At 35.2% G+C, this 26,084-nt stretch overlaps 1 protein-coding gene across 1 annotated transcript in view; it reads left to right on the forward strand.

Moving 5' to 3' along the window:
- The window catches only part of brinp1 (bone morphogenetic protein/retinoic acid inducible neural-specific 1), a 171,448-nt gene that overhangs the window by 57,784 nt on the left and 87,580 nt on the right, over positions 1 to 26,084 (forward strand). The gene's annotated exons all lie outside the window — the stretch shown is intronic.

Below are 26,084 nucleotides of genomic sequence, written 5' to 3' on the forward strand. Positions count from 1 at the left end.
AAGTTCCCATCCAACAGTGATGATACAGTATATTATTTGACTGTATTGAAGGCATTATTGTGCACATTGCATTTATGGAAATTTTGAATCCCAAAAACAGTCTTCATTTATTTATATTCTGCTTCTGTGTTGCACAGAAAGAAAGAAAAATAGCTAGCATGAGAACAAATAATGAGAGAATTTCCATTTTTGGGTGAACCGTCCCTTTAAATAGATAAGTTGGCCAACATTTTTAGCTGTTTCTGCTCTCAGTCCTGTGTCGTGCATTTTTGAAACCCAATATTCTGCAGGACTAAATGAAAACGTCCAGATATTGATCTTGCGCAGGACACAATGCCTTGGTGTGACAGGCCGAGCAGCCTCATATATTCAGAGTGTGTGTGAATGCCACGGTGGAGGGCGGCCCGCTATCTCAGCCTTTTGTTTTAAGCCAGAGACAAATCCTTTGTCCAAGTCAGCCTGGCTGAATGAGTTTGCTTGATCCTGCAGTAATTAGATGGAGCAGAGGTGGCTGATTTAGATGCAGGCCGCAGATACGCTGGAAGTGAGGGGAATGTGTAATGCATGGATACACTTTCAGACGAAAGGGGTGAGATGGAGTTAACAGGAAGAGAGAGAGAGACTAAAAGGTCACATTCAAGGTGAGAAATAACCAGAGACACTTGCTGTCCATCTAATACACAGAAAACATGACACGTTCTCTCTACTCTCTAATCAGTGTTCAAATCAGCCTATTACCAGTCTACCTTGCGGCCTTTTGCTTTTCTTATGAAACCTGTCAAGAACATGTCATGTTTGGTGCATTGTGATTTTTTTGTGCCTGACGAAGACCTGATGGTCGAAACGTTGCAATAAAATTTTGTATGGAGCAATTTCTGAAATTTGTATGGAGCATTTCTGAAACCTGACACTCAAACACCAGAACCATGCACCAAATCTGTAATACCATACACTAATTCTCGGCCTTTGACTCAGTTTTCAATTTTATAAAACACTTTTTTTTGCGAAACACAACACACAATTCTCTATGTAACACACAAAAATCTAACAGGAATTTTGCAAAGGTGTTTGCAAATGTTTGCTTTTGAGATGCGTTTGTGATATTTTGAATGCAGTGCCTAATTTTGCAAGAGATGTGCGGCATTTTGCATTTTGTGTGTGCAATTCTTGGATTTGTGTGTAAATTTGTGAAAAAAAAAGAGGCAAAATTTAGAAAATGTGTGTATATATTCAGTATGAGCTGCTATGACTTATGAAGTATGTCTTGCCATAAGTGCCTGAGATGAGTTTGATTCATGTTTGATGGAACACTTCTTCAAATGAGCATCTGTCTGTTAGTAGATATATGGATTGTAAATATCACTGGTTTAGAGAGCGTTGGGATGAGAGACATAAAACAATCAACTGCTTAATGGGATAACTCAGCCAAAAATGTAAATTCTGTCATAATTTACTCACCATCATGTCACTCCAGAAATGTAAGACATTCTTTCTTCTAAAGAACATAAAATAATATTTTTAGAATTCTGCAAATCAAACAACATTGGAGATGCTGCCAATATGTTGATAATGCATTTTTCAGTCCTTGAAATACTTACGTAATGAGAGTGCCTTTTTTTCACAGCACTGAAAATTAAAATAATATAAAACCCATTATTTTAAATAAATGCTCCTAAAAATAGGCTTAATTTTAATTAAGCGGAATGCAATTTCTTATGTTTGCTCTGACCTGGACCTTTGCTCTAGCTCTCACGCAGCTGATAAAATGACTAACATTAATGAGTAAAATGCTTCCGAATGCTTTGCGTAGCCGTTTTCACACAGCCGTAACCGCAGTCTCTCTGTGAAAATCTACAACATCTGAATTGGGGAGGATGATGTCGCATTGCTCTCGAACCCCAGATAATCATCCGCCACGATGGGATTAGTTAATTACCGTCAGGAAGAGCTGGCAATTAGCAGAGAAATGGAGCTGGAAGACATGTCAGGGTTAAGCACTGCCTAAACCATCGAGTGGGCTGAAAGCATGTCTCTGGGGAGTTTATTCACACCACTGTAGAAAAGAAAACGCGCTCAGGGTGCCGGCCATGTTTTTTTGAAACCGTTTTAATCACTGAATATGGAATGTTGGGTCTTCAGAATTAACGCAGGATGTTAAGGGAGAAAACATGGTGTTGAAGATATTACTCCCACGATACTTTCATTACTACTGTTAGTGCTGTTTGTTAACTGTTAGGGAATTGAACAAACCCCTGAATGTTTTTCTTATGCACTGACTTTAATATGTTTTGCACTGACCCACTTCCCTGAACGGAGTTTCATTTCTAACTTCATGTCTCTTGTGACTAAACTATGGTCCTGTGAGGTAAAGCATTTATTTTTTTTGTTTCCTTGTGTATATCAGGGTTATTATCGTTAATTAAATCATAAAAAAAAAGTCATTACCTGAAACAAAATAAACATTAACTGAAATAAAATGTAAACAATTTTAAAACAAATATTTCAGCTAAATTCACCAAGGCAACATTTGTCATTTTCATTTAGAGTTGAAGTACTAAAATAACAAACATGAACTAAAACTAAACTAAAACTGAAAAGTAAAACTTAATAAAAATGTCACAAATCAACCCTCTACTGACACCTTGACAATAGAATCAACGTAAAAAGGTGAATTTTATATAACTTAAAGGATTAGTTCACCCAAAAACGAAAATTAGTCCATGTTTTACTCAACCTCAAAGCATCCTAGGTGTATATGACTTTCTTCTTTCAGACAAATCCAATCGGAGTTATATTAAAAATTGTCCTGGCTCTTCCAAGCTTTATAATGGCATGGGCGGGTGTTTTTTTTTTTTTTTTTTTCAACAGTCCAAAAGTAGTCAAATAAAGCGCATCCATCCATATTAAAACGTGCCTCACATGGCTCCGGTGGTGAATAAAGGCCTCCTGTAGCAAATCGAAGTGTTTTTGTAAGAAAAATATGAACTAAACCTTTAACAAAAAAAAAAAACAAAAAATGAAATTGCTCAACTAATTTTGATGATTTAATGTAAAACATAATACATTCTTGTTGGTTAATTTTGGTCAATACATTAACTAATGGAACCTTAATGTAAAGTGTTCCAAAATATTTCCAAGTAACCAAAATATTAACAAAAAAACATAGTATATCAGTGACACTAAAATAACAAAGTAACACAGTAACACAATACGTTACATGTACTTAGTATTATATTGACAATTAATTATGCATAATTACATGCAAGCAACCCTAAGCCAAACCTTAATCTTAACTCAAAACATATAGTAAATACATGTAGTTAATTAATATTTCTCAGTGCTTAAATGTATAAGTATTTTATTTCTATAGCACCTTTCTAGAGCTAGCGTCACAAAGTGCTTTACATCAAGATGGAGAAACAGTACAAAAACATACAATTAAGAGAACAATTTAGAACACACACACACACACACACACACACACAAAACGCATAGCAAGCAGCTTAAAAGGAGGCAAGTTTAAACAAGTAAGATTTTCACTTAAAACCCAGCGCATTCAGATTTTTCTATAGGAAATTAACACCTATTTTTTATTGTCTTGAAACTGACAGTGTTGTACACATTATATTTGGACCAGAATGGTTGCTCAATAGTCTTTATGCATAATTGCAGTAAAAAATGACAAATTACTCTATATTTAGGCACGTTCCAAATTTGGTAACCTCATGTAAAATAGATGATAGCTTTCACTGACCATAAGCTGAAAAAGCACACACATATTGGTCATTCTATAATTGAAGGTATGTTTCATGTTTTCTAAGAATTTTCTATAGAAATGTCATGTTTTTTACCATTATGGATATTTATACTACATTTTCTGCTTTTCAATTTGCTTGAAGTGGGGACTTGAAATATCCCTTAAACTATAATTTTAGCAAAGTCCGCTTCTTAAATTGATTAATCTTGAATTCAAAATAATGAATAAAAAATGTTAAAGTTAAAATGATCTAAATGTATTCATGCAACATAAAATACCTTAAAAATATGTTGTTTAAATGCAGTTTTCTTTCAAATAAAAATTATACATTTTTATAAATTGTTATAAATTATGAATTATAAATAATACAATATTTAATGTTACTCATGTCTGTAATGTTGCTAATCAGAAAACTAAAAATGGTTTATCCCAAAACCATGTGACTGGCATTATGTCATTTCCTTCTTCTGTGAATATTCTGAACACATTATGGCAAATGCTCTCTTAACTTTATTTATATATGATCTCCAGTGACCTGTTGTCAACGAGTATATTAATTGCTTGTTGGTTTTTATTCAAGTAAATATTAAAATTTGAGGTTAACCTAGTCAAGAACAAGACAAGGCCTGCTATTGAATTTTTTAGTCAAAATGGTGAATGGTGTCTATTATGTTACCTGTCAACCCATACCATTTTTTTTTCCATAATATAGCTGGTCAATTCACCATCAGGAAAAACATATTTTTCTTTGTAATATCAAAATGATGTTTAATGATCAAGCTTGGTAGCAAATAACTGATCAAATGTAGGTAACACTTTAGCATTTTGGCTGTTTATTAGTGCTTTTAAAGCACATATTCTGTATGACCATATTCTACATCTCTAATCCTTCTCACTACCTAAACTGAACAACTGTCAGTTGCAGCAAATTAAGAGTTCAATGAGGCAAAAGTTGTAGCTAATTGTTTGTTAATAGTGAGAATTGGACCTTAAAATAAAGTGTGACCAAATATGTCAACTGAAACAAATAGCTGTTTCATTGAGAATCAGACACTGCTGCATTTTATGTAACACTTTTCCCATGAATTATGGTACAGATTGGTTTGCTGGTCCTTTGGGTCAGATTGCTTTCTAACCACCAGCGAGCCACTTCAGAGTTGGTTTTCAATCTCGTTCAGATGATCTCGGACTGATTATTTTGGTGCAGATCCAAGCAAAATTATCATGTGCATATATGCTGAAAAAACAACCCTAATGAAAAAAAAAAAACGCAGCAGGTTCTGAAACAAACGCTTCAAATGAGACAGATGCGAAAATGCTCTACATAGTTAAGCAAACCTGAACAGGTTTATACATTTATTATCAAACTGCACAATAATCTGTATAATTTTGCTGATAGTATGAGTTAAATGCTTTTGAATGGGATTGACAAACAAATATGGGCAACAAAACTCAAAACTAGAGATGTTTTTCTTTCAGACTGAGTGCTTTAGGTATTCACAGCTCCATTAGTTCACATCAGTCTTACACATCTACTATTTCATGCAGTTCATCTTTAATCCTGTAAAAGGCAAATAATACCCTTCAAATTCTCATCGCAGACGTTTTCACTCTTTGCTAAAGTTTTTACTTTCAACACACTCCTGAGGTCCAGAAAAGAGAGCAGAAAAGTTTGGCTAATAGAAAGCAAAAGAGGATAATCATGAGAAATATCTGATAAAGTTTACCTGAGTAAAAGTGTTGAGCTCATCTCTAACTTATCATAATAACAAAGGGCTGGTGTGGATATCATTGCACCTCAACTCCCGTTTTACCAGGGCTTTACATCAGCAGAAAACTTTTCTGTAAATGTCACATCTGTATTTATGTCAAACTTCACAGATGACTTGAGTAATCATTACCGCCACCGCTAGGCATGTCATTCGGTGCAGGAAAGTGGAGCATTTTGTGAATGTTCAAATCAGAGTACGACAAGTAGCTGTTTCCTGTGAAAAGCTGTCAGGTCTGTTTTATTCCATCTCCTGTCGTTCCAAATTAGGGCCATACAGGTGACAGCAAATGTCACTCCATAAAGCGAACCTTAGCCAGGAACGTGACATCTCCTTTACAATGGAAATGTACAATTTTCTTTCGGTCTGTCATTGTGTGAATGGCAGGCTCTCTGTGGACAGACGGACACTGCGGGATGGTCACCCGCCGTCTGCTGTCACATATTGGCGAGTGTTGTGCTGTGAACGACACATAAGTGTGAGGAAAGTAATTATTAATATTGGAAGGCCTGATTATGCAGATCAAAACGCAGAGAGAGTTTGGTGAGCAGACATGCAGTACATCATATGTGCATCATTGAAAATTGTATGTGGACGCGTGAAAAGTAAGTTCACTTATGGAAATAACAGACTTTAACTTAATAACAGATTTACTTAAGCGTGAACTGACTGTAATGTTTTCAGATACTTAGCATGTTAACTGTAATTAAATTACACCATTACATTTATATTAAATGCATTTAGCTGAACTTCAGAGTTTTTTTTTTTTTTTTACTAACTTAACCAACTAAAATATATTTTAATTAGTGCTGAGAAATGATTATTTATATGATTAATTGCATCCAAAATAAAAATGCACAGTCAATACAATTTTTCACTTACAGGCTTAGAAATAATTAATTTTGATTGTATTTTTTTATTTTTTTATCAATATAAAACAGATTTAAATGAGCCAACATTTATTTATTTATGACTCTCAAAATATCAATGATTCAGTCAGTAAAATACATACAAGATTTCACTGTTAATTAATTCTGGCTATGCAAATGATGCTGATGTGTTTGGCTTTATTTTTAGCATGCCATGTTTTGTATGGTTGTTATTGCTGTTAGAACATTGCAGTCGGTTTCTAGGGTGTTGCTAGATGTTGCTAGGTGTAGCTGTTCTAAGTTTTTGGTGACCTGGGTGGTTACTAAGATCTGTCCTTTCACCCGTTTTATTGTCTATAAAGGTTGCACGCATAGTAAAGTAGCAGCACATATCTGTGTGGGACGAGTTACACAATGAAATTTAAGGGTTTGCTCAAATCAGTAACCCTAAAAGAGTGACTCCAAGTACTACTAATGAGCACTTACCAGCCCAGATGTGCTAAAGTACGAATTAACAGCGATCCAGACGAGAACATTGAGTTTCTACAGCAAACAAACAGAGTATTGTGTTGGTCTCCATAGTGACCGTCATTAGATGTGCTTGATTGCAAATGGGCCTGATCAATGTTGCAGTTTGTGCTGAAGAAATTAAATATATATCAGAGGTTTTTCTTCTCTTCGTATTCTGCTTTATGCTCTCTTAGCTCTTGAATGTTGGCTTAATGGAAGACATTTTAGAATGAACCACATCGTGCACTGTCTTTAAAGTTGGCATGAAATGAAAATTCACCTATTTTCTAAATGCACGTTATAGATCTATGAAATCCATGCATGTTTCTTTATTTCTTTTATTTTTTTTTAATGCATAATGTTTAATCCTCATTTTGTTTTCTGGTTGAAGAGGATTTTATTTGAAACAACTTATTTATTTAATCATTTGATTGATTGATCAATACTTTTTTTTCCGTTATTTCCCACCTTGTAACACTTGTGGAGTTCCCAGTAAAAAAAATGAGGGAAAAAAAAATACATATTTCTTATGTTATTTTATCACCAATATCAGATTCAAGTTGACAAAAATTCAAGATTTAGTCATAATATAGCATTACTGAGAGATTTACAAGACATTTTTAAAGCCCGGTTAAGTAAAGGATTTTTAGCACAGCACAAGATTATTCAAAATGTCATAACCTGATTAGATAGACGATATGAAACCATAGACTTATCTCTGATGAAATATGCATTATTTCTCCAAATATTAGTCAGATTAAGCCCCACCCCTGCAAGCTCACACTCATTTGCATACACTTTTTAGTGCCACGCCCACATATCAACAGCCAATCAACAACTGATGCATAAAATCAAGTCCCACCCAACACAAGGGTCTTTTGTCTCTGTCAGATGTGATGTCAGCCAAACATTGAATGGAAAGACATTTAATTGCCTTTCTATCACACGTTCACCTTTATTATGTTGTGCCTGAAATTGTTTATATGGATTGTAAAAGAGGCCGGTGTGGTTTCATTTCCATTAAGCCACGATAAAACAAACCCCACACACTTCGACTCTCCTTTTCACACTTTTCCAGGTTTCAGGCTGCATTTAACCATTGTGAGCAGAATGAAAATGAGGCCAGGCAGCATAAGGAACATGCAACGGAAATGAAATGCATTGATTTTCAAACCTACTTTCACAGGGCCTGTATATTTAAGGGCAGTGGATTGTATAATCTGGTTGCATTTGTGCTGCGGTGATTTATGGGTTTGGTTTGACCGGGCTGATGATTATGAAAATCCACATTGTGCAGCTCTTCCAGCTTCCACTTTAAGAGGAAGTTTTATAGAGAACTAAGAGAAGAGACACTGACGAGGGACCTGTGAATGAACAGGAGAACTGTGAGACGGGAAGAGAGCGAGCGATTGAGACAGAACTGCACATCAGGGTCTCTCTCTGCTGTTAATTGCTCATCAGTCACAAAATTATTGATTAGTAAAATTATTTAACATATTGGGCTATATTTTCACAGGCCTTTTCATTTTTTATTATTATTATAATTTTTTTTTTTCACGAACATGGCTATTTTTGCATCTGTAACTTCACTGTTTCTGTAAATTATCAACTGGCTAAAGTCTTTTAATGTGTAAACAAGTAATGTGTTAAATGAGTACCAATACCCCATCAGGTGCCTAAAAAGTTACTGATCTGTAAATACGGGTGGTCATAATTGGTAACACTGACCATCTGATGCATATTGCACACAAAAACATGTCAAACAATCTGCCTGAAGATGGGTCTTGTTTACATTGTAACAGTTTTGGAGAAAGAACTAGTCACTGGAATTGTCACAGAATTTGTAAACAGCATGTACAAAACTAATTTGATAGGCTGCTTTATGAGAGTCAGTCTTGTCTAAACTACATTATGCATGCCGGACCAGAAGTTGGCAATGTGCTTTGGTTTCAAGTTATTTTGATGGTCCCTTTACACCTACATGTGTACTAACTCTCAATAGAGTGTTAGTAAAGTATTAGTAGACTCGTAGGGTTAGGGTTAGAATAAGTTGACATGTACTTGCAAAGCTACTTTAGTTACTCAGTAGACTGTTAGGAGACCATCACAATAGAGTTAGCAGATATTAAGTCTACACATACTCTAATGAGAGTTAGTAGACATGCAGGTGTAACGTTATTTATTATCATCAGAATATTCAAAAGAGACCATCAAAATAAAGTGTTTCCTGTGATTTTATAAAGAACCAACATTTCTGTCAGGACCACTATCGTCAAAGGTGACTGACAATTAGCATACAGTTTGGATTGGCGGTATGGTTCTGTTCTGGGCAAGAACTCCCTTCACATCCATGCAGTCTAGCATGGATAAGAGCAGGGAGAGCAGCAATAACCCCAATAACCAATAAAACGTTTTCCGTCTTTTTTTTTCTGTTAAGAAGTACTGTTTACTTAGTTTCAGTAAATGGTCTGGGTGAATTAAGGAGAAAGTATTAAGCAATGCAAGTTACAGTATTTTTACATAATACATCACACACGCAAGAACAAAAGAGCCTTAAAATCTGAAAATTGTTTATATTTATCTATTTTTTCTAAGCATGGATTCGTCCTTCAGAAATAACTGGCTTCTGTACATTTCTTTATATTATTTATTAGCAAACAGTGCATATATTTTGCAATGTTATGTCAGTGTGAATCAATCAGCTGCTGAACACAATTTTTGACATTTTAAACAATGAATATAAGGAGTTGAACACTGCGTGGATTCACATGCATGTTTATCCAAACGTCCGTTGACAGAAATGTTGTTCCCAGGCACCGTTAGTGGCCATTCATTTTAGAAAGCTCAGGAAAAATAGCTCCCTCATGTCTTTTACGGACTGAAAGATGGTGCTGTCAGGAGCGTCCGTTCAGAGAAACCATTCCACATGCTGGATTATCCGCACGTTCCCTCTTTTAATGTCACCCATTTTTAGAGAAAAATTAATTTCCCTGTGAAATTGCTTCGTGGATGGGGTTGAGTATATACAGCACATGTGTGTGTTTGTGCACTTTATCAACTGACAGATTGTGATTAGATGCCGGCAGGAGTCTCTGTACGCGACTATATGGCTGATACTTTGTGATCTGCAGAAAGGTCAAGAGTGGCTTTTTCCCAACTAACCTAGAAAAGGTATCAGCGTTTCTGAGTCCATGATATTATTGTTTTGCATGCCTACCACGATTCACGGCTTCTTAAAAATACCCATCTCATTTATTATAGCTCATTAGCATAAAAGAAGCAACAATGTGACAAATATGCTCAGAAATTCGAGAACAAGGTCTTGCCTTGATCTAATTAGACATGCTCAGTTTATGCCACTGTTAGTGGAATTAACCAGCTGAATTCCCATGGAACGCCAAATTAAATCGCCCAATTAAAAATTCTCACTGGATCACTAATAGTGCTAGATCATTCTGCTAATATCCAGTAGGCTGTGTTTTAATGTCCAGATCATACATGCATTAATGCATTGCATTAAATATTACATCCACACATTTTAAAGATGGAGGTCATATTAGAATACTTTCAATAGTTTGAGTGGATGCTAATTTTTTTATCAATTTATTAGGACATATTCGTTGTTTTTGCTTTTTTTGTATTTAAATTGTTGTTTGTTTTGTAATATTGTTTTAATTTATAAAAGTCTAGCATGGATAAGAGCAGGGAGAGCAGCAATAACCCCAATAACCAATAAAACGTTTTCCGTCTTTTTTTTTCTGTTAAGAAGTACTGTTTACTTAGTTTCAGTAAATGGTCTGGGTGAATTAAGGAGAAAGTATTAAGCAATGCAAGTTACAGTATTTTTACATAATACATCACACACGCAAGAACAAAAGAGCCTTAAAATCTGAAAATTGTTTATATTTATCTATTTTTTCTAAGCATGGATTCGTCCTTCAGAAATAACTGGCTTCTGTACATTTCTTTATATTATTTATTAGCAAACAGTGCATATATTTTGCAATGTTATGTCAGTGTGAATCAATCAGCTGCTGAACACAATTTTTGACATTTTAAACAATGAATATAAGGAGTTGAACACTGCGTGGATTCACATGCATGTTTATCCAAACGTCCGTTGACAGAAATGTTGTTCCCAGGCACCGTTAGTGGCCATTCATTTTAGAAAGCTCAGGAAAAATAGCTCCCTCATGTCTTTTACGGACTGAAAGATGGTGCTGTCAGGAGCGTCCGTTCAGAGAAACCATTCCACATGCTGGATTATCCGCACGTTCCCTCTTTTAATGTCACCCATTTTTAGAGAAAAATTAATTTCCCTGTGAAATTGCTTCGTGGATGGGGTTGAGTATATACAGCACATGTGTGTGTTTGTGCACTTTATCAACTGACAGATTGTGATTAGATGCCGGCAGGAGTCTCTGTACGCGACTATATGGCTGATACTTTGTGATCTGCAGAAAGGTCAAGAGTGGCTTTTTCCCAACTAACCTAGAAAAGGTATCAGCGTTTCTGAGTCCATGATATTATTGTTTTGCATGCCTACCACGATTCACGGCTTCTTAAAAATACCCATCTCATTTATTATAGCTCATTAGCATAAAAGAAGCAACAATGTGACAAATATGCTCAGAAATTCGAGAACAAGGTCTTGCCTTGATCTAATTAGACATGCTCAGTTTATGCCACTGTTAGTGGAATTAACCAGCTGAATTCCCATGGAACGCCAAATTAAATCGCCCAATTAAAAATTCTCACTGGATCACTAATAGTGCTAGATCATTCTGCTAATATCCAGTAGGCTGTGTTTTAATGTCCAGATCATACATGCATTAATGCATTGCATTAAATATTACATCCACACATTTTAAAGATGGAGGTCATATTAGAATACTTTCAATAGTTTGAGTGGATGCTAATTTTTTTATCAATTTATTAGGACATATTCGTTGTTTTTGCTTTTTTTGTATTTAAATTGTTGTTTGTTTTGTAATATTGTTTTAATTTATAAACAGTATTCATCCTGTTAGTCTTTTGTTAAACACTTTTAACTAACAAACGCCAGGCAAAGCCCAAAAACTGAATGATATCATCCAGTAAGTGACATAATTTTGAGTAAAAAATGTTGCACAAACATCAGTAAGTAATGGATCTGATTGATTTTGTGATGTTTTGTGGTTTTAGTTGCTTTACGTGACTCTGAAACATTCCTGTTTGATCAAATCATGTAAATCAGTTTAATTTCAAAATATGAAAACTTCCAACTGACTGTAAGCTAACTGTCAGTCTCTGACTGAGCAATGTCTGATGTTAATTTCATCTAGTTCTGTAAATAATCAATTATTAATAATGTTTAACTTTATTAAGTTTAAACATTAAAATGCGTGTCCTGTAATTTAAGGAATCTGGAAGAAATCTGCCCTCAGGGTTGCCAGGTCCCAGAACAATTTCCAGCCCAATGCTGACTCATAACAAGCCCATTTTAATTTAGGTATTTTTTAATTATTCTTTTACCTGTCTTTGATTTTAATCTGCAGTATATGTGAGCTATAAATATGAAAAATCCTGTCACAGTGTGATAAGCTGACATAACCATCCATAAAAGTCAAGTCAAGTCAAGTCAAATGTAGGCTATTTATATAGCACTTTTCACAATACACGTTGTTTCAAAGCAGCTTTACAGAAAATCACAATGTGAACGTTTATTACTTATTTTTACCTTGCTATATTATTTCATTTAGCTTTAAAATGCTGTCAGCTGTTCTCAATTTAATTTAAAATGCTGTCAATAAAAAAGTTTTTGGCAAAAAAAAAAAAAAAATATTGTCCATTCACTTTCCCAGTTCTTTTAAAATATTTTCTGATCTCAGTTGAAGACCATTAATAGCAGACATTCCTACATTACATACTGTTGTTTTGTCTGCACACAAGCATAAATGTGCAATTAATCTACAATGCCAAACTCAATGAACCTGCCTTGGAATTCCTGATGTGGGTGAAACTCATGTAAAGTCTAGTTTGTCATGAAATTCATCGAATGGTTCTCTCATAGCATCTCTCCTTCACTTGCTCTTTCAGCAGTCCTTGGGATCAGCACACTTCGGTACACCACGGTACATTATAGAAGAAAACCTCTTCCCACACTCTGCTCTGCTCAAACTCAAAAAGTTCAAATAGTACTGCATTATGGGAATGATCCAGCCGATGATTGCACCCAGTACATTATGTCACATATTTAATCTCTGGCTTTCAAAGAAAGTGGATAAATGCCTTCAATGGTTAAATCAGTTTCTGTGAACTGCTAACTGTGGTACATCTATATGTGCTCAGCAGACATTTTCCTGCCAAAGTGAACAGAGTGTTGCAAACCTCTTAAAACCCAGAAACGAGTGAGCATTTTTGCCAGATTTATGGTCCTGAAGTCAGTGGGTTTTTTGAAAGGGTTTTTATTCAAATGCTTGAAATAAGTTCTGTGGTGAACCAAAGCTCAATATATTGTCATGTTATATTCTATGACATAAAATACGTCAGTGATATTCCTTTCTGATTTTTTGTATTTGTCTTGAAACGGGCGGTTGCTAAAAAGTAGCTGAATTGGACTACATAGGTTGTTGGGAACATTAATTGTCAAACTCATCTACTCACTAGTCACTTTCACAGGCTTGTGGTGTTTATAATTGTGCTTGTGTAAACTCTTCTAATTCAAACTTTCAAGGAAAATGCTTTTAAATAAAGACTGAGCTGTTGGAAGCTTAAGGTGGTGACGTTGAAGTCATGTCACTGTGGTGTAGTTTGTTAATTGCATGTGTTTCACTTCTGCCGATTGCTTAGGCTTCAGAATTCATAAACACTGCATGTTCATTTATGATGGTTATGTTCATTAACAAAATGTGTAAGAATCGTATTTATTTTCGAGCTTATTTTCTGCAATAGTACTAACGCCAAAGGAAATCTTGGTAACACTTTATTTTAAGGTCCAATTCTCGCTATTATCAAAGCATTAACTATGACTTTTGCCTCAATAAACTCCTAATTTGCTGCTTATTAATAGTTAGTCAGGTAGTTGTTAAGTATAGGCATTGGGTAGGATTAGAGATGTAGAATATGGACATGCAGAATGTGTGCTTTATATATAATAATAAACAGCCAATGTGTTAATAATAGGCATGCTAATAAGTGGTCCCTATAAAGTGTTACCGAAAATACCTATTGGACTTTTGTCAGTGGAAACAGGGTGATGTTAACTTCTGTGTTGGCCTACAAAACTACACCATCACTATAGGGCTTTATTTTATAGTTCTCTGATCTGGACTTTTGTCTTGAATAACACCCACAAAACCCAACATATAAGAAAACCCTTCAGCCTGAAACATACATCAAAGTACTTTGTCACCTCACTTTGTCTTTCAGATCAATTACTGTCATGCCAAAGCAACGGTTTGAAGGGATGCTTAAACCATTGACAGCTACCTCAATAATAACATATAGATATCTGGAAAAATGTTTGATAGAAATATGCAAAAACATTTGAAGGAAATGCTCTCACTCCCAAAAGCAGGTTTGCCAAAGTAACAGAAGAACGCATGTTAACATCCATATGAAATAGCATTCATAACTAATTACACTTTTACAATAACGAGACATATTTATGAGTGAGAAGGGATATTCGCCATGAAAAACCAAAAAGGTCAGACATGATTTTATTTGTTAGGAATTAATTGTATTGTGTAAAGTGTCTCCATTATATCTAAATGCTGTGTTTGGGTTGTAAAATACAACTGGATTGCTAGCCAAGCATCAGATGCGATCATCAGGCGAAGCAGAGCCTGGTGGGATTTGTCCTCTACTCAGATGAACGATTGTCTTTGATTACGCTGCTGCCTGTCTGATGGGGCAAAACAGATGGGGTCCTGCTATAAATGTTCAGAGCTGTTCCCTCAGAAGAGTGCACAGGGGAATTCGCTTGTGACAGGACGCTGTGAGTTCAGTATGATTTGTGCAGGATATGTTTACACAGAAACAAACAAATATGTGTTGTGTTTCTGGCGTCTGTACTGAAAAAGGGTTTTCTGTGATCCGTTGTTTTGTTGTGTGTCTGAGGAACAAACCGATGCATGCCGAGGGCACATATAGGTGTCAGAATATTGTTCAGTTTTCATATTTTACACAAATGTAGTTTTTGTCCTAGTTTTCTAAGGCAAGGCATGCTCAGATTTACATTTAGTATAATATCCGACTTAGTCTGAATTCTCAGACAGCGCTAAAAACCTGCTGGTCTCTAACAGATGAACGGATGGCAGAGAAACGCTGACACTGTCTCGTTGCTCTACATTGCTCTGTATGTCTAAATATATAAACCGTGCACGAGAGAAAGAGAGCCGCGTGTGTGAGATTCAGTGAGTCAGCGGCTTCAATTTCAAAATCTCTCCAGCAAGGACAGAAGACAGCATGGGCAGTTTACATGAGAGCTGCCGGTGCTCGATTCACTCCCGATACTGAGAAATGAAAGCATTGTAATGCCCGCACAAACATTGGGACCTGCGATGTTTGTTTTTACAGTGCTTATAGTCAGGTAAACAACACATATCAGCATTACACGTCTGTGGAAACACACAGCCGGTTCACATCGTCAGGCTCAACAAACTTCAGAGGAGGCCTCAAAATGACGTAAAATGATTAAAAAAATATTTAAATAGGTAAAACAACTAAAAATCATGGCTCCCTCTTGAAATGTCTGGATATATTGGGTAGCTTGTTTTAATGGCATGATTTCTAGACCTGGAAATAAAATGTTTTATTGGGTAGAAATTGTGACTAAAATTAGGGCTGGGCATATAGCCAAACATATTATCACTTCTCCCATATGTTGATAATTATAACAATAAGGAAGGAAATGCTTTCCACATGTTTGTTAGATCTTGGTAATTAATGATATTATTTAATTTAATTTAATTTAATTTAATTTAATTTAATTTTTATTTAATTTAATTTAATTTAATTTTAATTTTTTATTTTCTGTATTCTGTTTTGTGATTTTATACAAATTTATCATCAATATTGTGTCTAATGAAATTATGTAATAAAATGTTAACAATTTATCTTGGTTATATGATATTCCTTAAGAATAAGAATAAGAATAAGAATAAGAATAAGAATAAGAATTATTAGAGAAATACATTTTAGTATATAATAGTAATACATTTCTGCCATAATTTCTTCAGGTTAAACCAAATATTTGATCTTTGAGTCTCAGTGTGTATTTGATGGTAGTTTTTTTCTCAAATAAAACGGAAAGTTCATGTCATTATTGACATAAATTTTATCCCGGACTCGATATGACATAACCCTAATGAAAATTATTTTTAAAAACTGATCAATTTATGTAAATGGTTTGGTTAAAAAGAGTGGAAAAGCCGAAGAATATCCGTAGCTTTAAACTTCGGTAATCCTGCAATTTCATTTACAGAAGCTTTGAGTGTCAGGCTTTTAAATATTGTTGTGAAAAGTGGGGGTCTTGCAGTAAAAAAGCTCGAGATCCACTGTCTTAGTATCCCAACAATGGGTTTTGTGGACAAATGCTCACATTGTACTCAGAAAAAGTACAGGTCTATTTCTGAGGTGTTTTCTGTGTTAGGCAGACGAGTCATTTAAGTGATATCTCAACTGATTAACGCTATTAACCAACTCTCCAAACAAAGGTTTCCTCAGTCTTGAGCGACGAACCCACAGCGGCTCTATCTAATGGCTTTGTGCCGTGATAATCACTCCTGTCCTGCGCGCTCAGCCTCTGCTGGCGTGGGCTATTTGTTATCGCAGGACTTCCTCAGAGAGGTCATTAAATCTGCCGTTGAGCTGAGAAATAATGCAGTGAATCATATCGCAACTCCCATCCAACAGCTTCTGCTAATCTGAGCGTATGGGCCTAAGTACATATGGCTCTCACATATGGCTCTTCGGTAATGGCCAAAGCCGAGAGGAGTTTAACTGATGTGTGATTGAGATTTTACACTTGATGCTGAACTGATAATCTCTGGCTATGCTCATTGGCGGTGGCTGCGTCCAGAACTCCGCTTCATTCTGTACAATATTACAGCAGAGAGATGTAATGATAGCATAACAAATGTAAGACTGGTTATGTGAAAAATGTACAGCATATTATTATATGCCTGCTGCCACACTAATTGACTAATTGACACGTTTTGATATTGCTCTCCCCAAATCGTTTTATTAGTAGCTTATGTACTGACTACTTTTTAAAAAAGAGTTGTTAGACTACAGTTGAATGACTCTAAATTATGAATATAGATTGTAGCTTGGCAAGCTAGAGTTTAAAAGAGCTACTCTAACACTGTTGACACCTTGCAATTTAATAGTTTACATAAATCTCACTTGTGTCTGCTCAAATAAATAAATGTAAAAAAAAAGTGAAATTAAAGCCTAAACGCTTCAGTATATGTGAAAAATATGCATTAAGCACCCAGATAATCCATTAGTAATCGGATTGATGGCTCAGTTGGATTGAAAGCCATGTAAACAGCGCAATCGAATTAAATTTCAATTGAAAGGAGCGGTATAGGCCTGAAATAATCTGATCAACAGGAAAACATTAAGAGTGTAAATGCTTTAAAATGACTTTTTTTTTTATCAGTCAAAAATACCTTATGATGTCATACATTTATATATGTCTAATGTTTTAGGAACTGGTCAGTGGAGGAGACAGAATACTTACTAAATATGCGCTAAAAAGATCTTCAGAAATTAAAAATAAAAAGAATATGATTAAGATACGTCATCAAGATAAAATCAGTAATTATGCATATGGTAGTTCCAGTAACATTATTGCACTGCTATATGCAGTATGATGCACTTTAATGACTATGCACATCGGATTCACACAAACAAACAAACAAACAAATAAATAAATAAATAAACAAGCAAATACATAAATGAATGAATGAATAAATTAGTGCTGTCAAACGATTAATCGTGATTAATCGCATCTAAAATAAAAGGTTTTTATTTACATAATATATCTGTGTGTACTCTGTACTGTATATATGTATATATGTACATAACACACACATAGAGTATATATTTTGAAATTTTTTACATGTATTTACATGTATATATTTATATTCATATAATTTGTATTATATATAAATAAATTTACTCTATAAATGTAACATATTTTTCTTAAATATATACATTAGGGATGCACGATATTGGATTTTTGTCGATATCCGATATGCCGACATTTTTCAACTAATTTTGACCGATAGCCGATGCCGATACCGACACATTTCCTTTTGTTTGGAAACAACACCAAGTCTCTCCCGTGCAGAAATTACAAGCAAATTATTTTTAATTTTGTTTAGTTTTTAACAAGAACTTATTTGGTAGAATTAAATAAACAATACTGAAATACTTTTATAATAACAGTACATTGAAGATTTGAAAATAACTATAAATAAACTATATTCAATCGCTGCATTTTATATTTTTTTTTCAGAAAGATGCAGTGGTAACCTTAACATTTTATTTTAAGAATTAACATTTGTAAATGGTCTAACGCAAAAGAGTTGTAAAAAATCTGAAAATCTTTTAGAGCTCAATTTGTTTAAAAAAAAAATAACATATTACATATTAATGAATAAATCAATGAATATAAAATTATTTAAGTGTCATGGTAGTGATTTTTTTCTTTGTTAATGTAAGCTGTAGTTTCTGACCTTTAAATCAAAACATACTCATGATTTTATGGCATCAATTACTGCTTTATTTAATCAGAAACACAGTCTAAATATTATTTGTGTATTTTGCTTTCATTTTATTAGAAGTAGGCCAACAGCGCCCCCTACGGAATTAAAACTCAGGGTGTTAGGACCCGGGGAGGTTGCCGCTGCTGCCGCTGCACGTGCTATTACTGTTTACACTTTCATACACCAAACACATCATTCTGTACATGCATTCTCAGTTTAAATGCAGCGATCCAAAACAATCTAATCATCATTCAGGCAAAACTTTGCTTCAAGAATGAGCCACACTGCTGATGTGATCTAATCGCACTGTTGACATGAGCTAATCGCTAACACACACTGAGCACATGTGAGTTAATGTATTCCTCTTATTGGCAAGACATATATGCATAATTTTTCATATTGGGTCGATGCCGATATTTACATTTAAAGCCATTATCGGCCTTTTATGATATTGGTCCGATAATATCGTGCATCCCTAAATACATGCATGGGTGTGTATTTATATACACATAATAAATATACACACAGTACACGCACATATACTATGTGAACAAAAACTTTTATTTTTGATGTGATTAATCACGATTAATCATTTGACAGCACTAAAATAAAATAAATAAACAAACAAACAAACAAATAAATAAATAAATTCAAAGGGAGAAACACAACTATTATTTATTTATTTATCAACATTCAAGAATGTTTGCATATTTGTCCTGAAAAAAAAAACAACTAGAAAAATACTGTACTGTATCTTCAGCGGCAGTCTGAGTGTTAGAGTGCCAGTAAACGTCAACGCTACATGATTTGAAGGATGTGAAGGTTCATGTGAAGGAAAACATGATTACTGATGCTCTTTTGATGGTAACTGATCAAATTATAGCATTTATTTGGCTGTTAGCAGCTGATACCCACCTTATCGAGCAGGCCATGAAATGACTTGGGTTTTTCCGCTAAATTTACACATCATTTTCATTTGGACTTGTTTCTCCTACTGTGCATGAACTGGGATATTTGCATAGATACTATTTTTAACGATGGCTCGCCAAAATAAACAGATTTCAGATTTTCTGTGAAGACATACCAACATGGTACATTTGAATATTTTAAACAGATTTAATTCAACACAAAGCCAAGCACGTTCACTCACATGGACACAAACACGCAGTCTACGAACCCCTCGCAGTCAGAAGATATATTACCTTAAACTTTCTCTTGAGCGGAACGCACCAGCGATTCTTGAGCGCTGGCAGTGGATGACTTTACCATTGATGTCTATGAATTTGGACACAGTCCAGAGATGAGAGAGGGAAAGAAAGTGCTCTGACCCTAATAGCCTGCGAACAAGCACAGGAGAACAGAGGCGCGCTGAAGCCATGCAGCTGGAGATTGAAACGCGCTGATCGGCTCGGAGAGAATTGGAGCTAAGTAATAGGTCAATTTGAGGGCCCACGGAGCCTTTCACAGCAAAATCACTGGAACGCACACTCGCGATTCAAGGAGCGGAAGGTAAAAATGTCAGAATATCCAGAGCTGTTGTTTTCAACATGTGTACAGCCTCTCCATTGTTGTCGCTTCTTGTTTCTGAAATGAAAGCATGAAAAATAACATAATTGCCAACCAATAGAGCGCATGTTGAACATATGCCGGTGAGATGCCTCCAAACTAGAAAACTAGTGCTTGACAAAATAATATGATACTATATCAAGCATTTACAAAACCCTCATTATACCATAGTATATTAATATATTTACACTCATATTCCATGATGTTCAATGGAATGCACTTCGAAGAAATGCACGGAACCACAAAACAGAGTAGTGCTAAAGTGAAGCCTTTGGGCTAGGTATCAACATGATGATAAAAAGTAGTAATGTGCTGAAATGAATTCAAAATGGACAATACTGGACAAATTGAGATGGAAACAGAAAGTTAGAATAGATGATAATTATATTAATAACTTGTGTGACTTGGTCTTTTTCTTGGCCACTATTTCTGTTCTATTTTTTGAGTAATAGACGTGTTTAGCCTTTCATTTTTTATATATTTTTTTACAAAAATTCCAGTACATCCCTACGAAATTGTATTCATAATAATAATAATAATAATTATTATTATTATTTTCCATTTAATTTGCCATATTTACTACTTTATATTCCTTTATGGCTAGTCAAGAAATATTGTCAGTTTTACAACTCTGTATAACTCAATTCATGGCTATTAATAAAGCATTAAGTCACTCAAGACTGTTATTTTACAGTATGTGTACTTGCAGTGTACTTACCCAAGAAAGTACTGCGTAGTATAAGATAGGTTTAGGGGTAGGTTCAGGGTCAGTACCTAGTTATTATCCAGTTATTATGCTATAATAAGTACATAGTATGTACACGTAGAACAGGACTTTATAATAAATTGCTACCACATAGGCAATATGATAAAATGGTCAATTTTTTTTATATTAGTAATCAGAATAAACAATTCTTCCATTAAGTAGTATGAGAAATTTTAGAGTAGAAAGATTGAAATAGTATTTTATTGTAAAATGTATCTCAGTTTAACTTTGAAAAAGATTTGTTTACATTTTACGCAGATGTACATTTACCCTCAGATGCTGCTTATGCTATCAAAATTTCCAGTTGAGTGCATTGTTGATGGTGTAGTCTGGTCTGGCATTGAACTCATCAGTATTCCAGTCTCTAGTTGTGTTCTCATCTTCATTCTTCACTCTCCTGTCTCTCTTCCTCCTTCTGTCGCTGCTTCCTATTCCTCAGCTTCCTCGTCTCATTTTCTTCCCATCTACTCAAGCATCTGTACACGTGTGTGCGGCCGACACACCTTATATCCTCCTCCTGAGTGATTTCATGTGGAGTCTTAATACGGCTCATTATCTGCACTACTTTACCTTGAGATTTGTTGATGCAAAAGCAGACACAATGCAATTTGCATATATTTGTTCCCGTTCCCTTGAAGAGCAGTAATTACGAAGCTCTTAGAATGATTTCCAAAGGCGGAACGCTTCAACTTTCTTCGAGGAGAGGGGGGCTGACCAAACCCGCCGTATAAGTGAATTATCATCATGTTTTGCAGAGGACTCCTTATATTTTTATTCTCAAGACAGACCTGCTGATCGCAGTTTGTGAAGTGTCTGAATAAGAGGGTGTCAATCCAGAATTGTTATGGCACCCGTGGCGCAGCGAGGGTCGGCTTCACGCAGGTAGACTTAATTGTACGCGCTTGCCCGGAGCTCTCAGCCACCTGGTGATATTTTTATTACAGTACCGACCCCGAAAGCCCTCCAAACCGCCAGCATTTGTAGAACACAATCAGTTTTGCTCGATTCACAATTTGTCTTGGTAAAAATGTCAAGATGAGGTGCACTAAGGAGTAGCTGTAGACCAAAGGTGCTCAAACTTGACTAAAGTACATCAAGCAAATAATGTCGGCTCACCGACCCCTTTCAACACTATTTAATTATAATCTCTCATTTTTTAAATTGTATTAATTAATTTATTTTTGTTTTGTTTTGTTTCTCACACATTGCATGTACAAAATTGTCTCTACAGCGGAATAACGTTTAAGATGAAAAGATGCATCCATCACTGTTGTAAAGTGTTCAAATATGCAAAAGATGCTGAAAAAAACAAATAATTTACACAAACTGGAGGACTTTTTTCTGAAGAACAGCAGGCAGTTTTACTGTTCAGGACAAAAAAGACACTCATAACATGCATCACAAAAAAAATAAAAAATAAATAAATAAATAATAAAAACAAACATCTATGTTATTATTTCCTTAAAAAAGTAGTTTTTTATACATTTTAATTTATTTAAAACGTTCTGTATCATTATTTTAATGTCTTGATTTAGATTTTACCTCAGTAATTCCATATCCCAGACTTGGGAAAAGCCCTGCTGTAGATAATGAACAGCAATTAACAGGTCACTGCATCCAGACTTTCTGGATTCTGGAAAAGTGAAAGAACACTAGCAGATAAGCCTGTATAACTGTGTTAATTGACTTTTCATTTACAAATGTTGGAAAGGTGGATCAATATCTTTACAGGTTTAGTTTATTAAGCATTTTCGTGGCCTCCTTATCACACAACCTGTAAGGTCAATGAAGTCGCCCAGCTTTCAGGCTATTGTTCGAATGGAGTCAATTCACCAGCACTGCTTTCTTCTGTCTGTTCTGAAGACAGTAGCTAAGAAAACAATCAGTAGCTCAAGGATTTTGCACCACTGACTTATTTCTGACATTTGGATATTTATTGAGCTTTCACACTAGAGCTGTTTGTAGAGACACACGTTTGCTTGGTGTCAAAGCAGCTGAGTCGCACCTAAAACCAATGCTAGCATTCTACATCAGAACTGCAGAACTAAATAGCTATTGATGATGCAGAATTTGTTGACATCTGCCCAATATCTTATTAAAGAATAATTAATTTCTCCTACTGTGTTATGTAAATGTACCGTGGTTTAGACTCATTGTGAAAAGAGAGCTGTGGTCACAGCGGTGGAATCAAAATCTGCTTCGGCCCAAACAATTAAACCAAATGTGAAAGCACTGTAAACCTCAGTTAAATACTGAAATATTATAAACTCAGTGGATTGGTGTTCAATTCAGTTCACGCTTATTTGTATAGTGCTTTTCATGAGACAAATCGTTGCAAAGCAGCTTCACAGAAAATTAAAGTTTCTACATTATATTTAGGAGTAGCTTATCAGTGGTGACTATGTCAAGGTGATGTCCATATGGCAGAAATGTACAGTAAAAATCATGCAGTTAGCTAATGACATATAATCAAACAGACGGTGAACACAATTAACAGTATTGATTATATGTTGCAATCAAACTTATAGCAAGATTTGGACGTTTTGTAAGTTGTTTCAGGCTTGGCATCATACGAGGTCCTCTGAGGGGTTGACATTGTCTCTTCTCAGGTGTCCGGTCATCTCAGATCTTCTTAAGAGTTGGATCCAGACTGAAGCTTGTGTAATTCCTAGTTACCTTGGGATGCCCATCCCATAGCAGAAACAGAAAAGCAAATAGACAAAAAAAACAGTGTAGCTGCTGTTCCAACCAAGCAAAAAACGATGTGTTCAACCCAAGCAAAAGAATGATAATGTGCATTTGATCAGATATTAGGGGAGTACAAGGTTATGAGACACATTATGTGAATGCTTGGCTAAAGAGATGTGTCTTTAATCTAGATTTAAAGAGATAGTGTCTAACGTAATCATCTTTCATCCATCTGTCTGTCCGTCTGTCCATTCGTCCGTCCATCCATCTCTCCATCATTCATCTGTACATTCTTCCATCTGTCCTTCCGTCCATCCATCATACATCCATCGTCCATCCATTAGCTGTTGGCCAGACTTCAGGCTAACAAACATCCATCTGTCCATCCATCCGTCTATCCATCCATCCATCTATCCATCCATCCATCATCCATATGTCCGTCCGTCTGTCCATCCATCCATCCATCCATCAGTCCAGCATCCATCTGTCCGTCCGTTCATCCGTCCATCCATTAACTGTTGGCCAGACTTTAAGCTAACAAACATCCATCTGTCCATCCATCCATCCATCCATCCATCCGTCCGTCTTTATGTCCATCTACTTACAAAATGGACAAATAAGGACAAATTTTGGACAAATAACTTAACATATGCTGTCTGTAACTGAAGATACTCAATATTAATAGTGTGGTTATTGTTGTATAAAAGAAAAATCAGTAAGGGTGTTGATCTGAAATTGTGTTGATGAGTGTGATTTGGCCACATCCTGAGTCTAATTTGTTCATGTGATGTTGCTGAACTTCTATATAATTATTAAAGTGATTTTATTTCTATCTTGGGTTCCACTTTATATTAAGTGGCCTTAACTACTATGTTATGAAATGTATATATATATATATATATATATATATAAAAATTCCTGCATGTAATTACATCAGTAATTAATTCATGTAACTACATTTATAATTACACTGTTGACCCATCCCTTACACCTTAGCCCATCCTTATACCTACCCATACCACCAAACCTCTCCCTAACCCTACCCATCACCTACCTCAATAGCAGCAAAAGTGTTTTGCAATACAATATAAGGTAACACTTTATTTTGATGGTCCCTTTTGAACATTCTGTTGACAATAAGTAACGTTGCACCTACTTGTCAACTAACTCTCATTGGAGTCTTAGTAAAGCTTAATATCTGCTAACTCTTTATTGTGGTGGTCTCCCAACAGACATTCCACTGACTATAAGTAACTTTGCATGTACATAAACCCAACTTAAGTAACTTTGCATGTACTAACCCAACCACTCTACTAATACTCTACTAACACTCTAATGAGAGTTAGTAGATTTGTAGGTGCAACATTACTTATAGTCAATAGAATGTGTTAAAGAGCCATCAAAATTAAGTAAACCCAATATAAACATAAAAAGTACATTTTACTTAATTTAATACTTAATTTTTTATGTAAGTACATAGTAAGTACATATTAAGGCCACCTAATATTGAGTGGGATCATGTCTTGCATTTACCTAAAACACCACAGTGAATGTGAACATTGCACAACAATCTATGAAGCAATTGTGAATGTCAGGGCGATCTCCTGACAGAAGATTCCTCCAGCTCCTGATCTGAACGTCCAAGCTCCTTCAAACAGAGTGGCAGGTGTTAGCAGATGTTCAGCAGTGACTGCTGCTGTGGCACTTTTCCAATGTTAACACGTTTAAGACTTTAGACAGGTGCTGAATGGACATTTCCAGTGTCCAACTCTGAACTCAGCATTTATGAAAATAGATGCTTCTTTAAAAGTAGTTTCAACTGTTGAGCCTCCTCCTAATTGAAGCGTATTTAATCTGATTATTATCAAATCGTTCGGTGAATGCATTTCATGTCTCAAGGATTTTCAATTTTCACTTCATTACAGGAGCTAGATGCATGTGATTCGCTGCCAAATGAGATGCTAATCGAACCAATTGCGGGATTAGTGAGACCAAAATCTAGCCAATGGCAAATCAGGACTGATGCTCACGGCTTCGTTATGATGACAGCAGCCGAGATCCGCAGCTGGCAGTCGTGCTGATTAGATAACATAGTGAAAGCCTTGATTTGAATTCAATATCAAAATGTTTTTGCTTTTGTTTTTCCCTCTATCAAACTGGACAGAATGATTGCCACAAGATTATATGAGATGAAATCCAATTCTGATGGCACAAAATAAACTGTTTTTTGTTTTGTTTTGTCTTGACAGATTACATGACACAACTGAATTACATTAAAACAATAGTTCACTCAAAAAGCAAACATTTTTATTTACCAACCCTCTTGTTATTCAATGTTTTAAAGGTTTCAAGTAAAGTGCTAATAACTTATTATATATATATATATATATATATATATAT

Source organism: Sinocyclocheilus anshuiensis, unplaced genomic scaffold, assembly GCF_001515605.1.
Source record: "Sinocyclocheilus anshuiensis isolate Anshui unplaced genomic scaffold, SAMN03320099.WGS_v1.1 scaffold117, whole genome shotgun sequence".
Taxonomy (NCBI): domain Eukaryota; kingdom Metazoa; phylum Chordata; class Actinopteri; order Cypriniformes; family Cyprinidae; genus Sinocyclocheilus; species Sinocyclocheilus anshuiensis.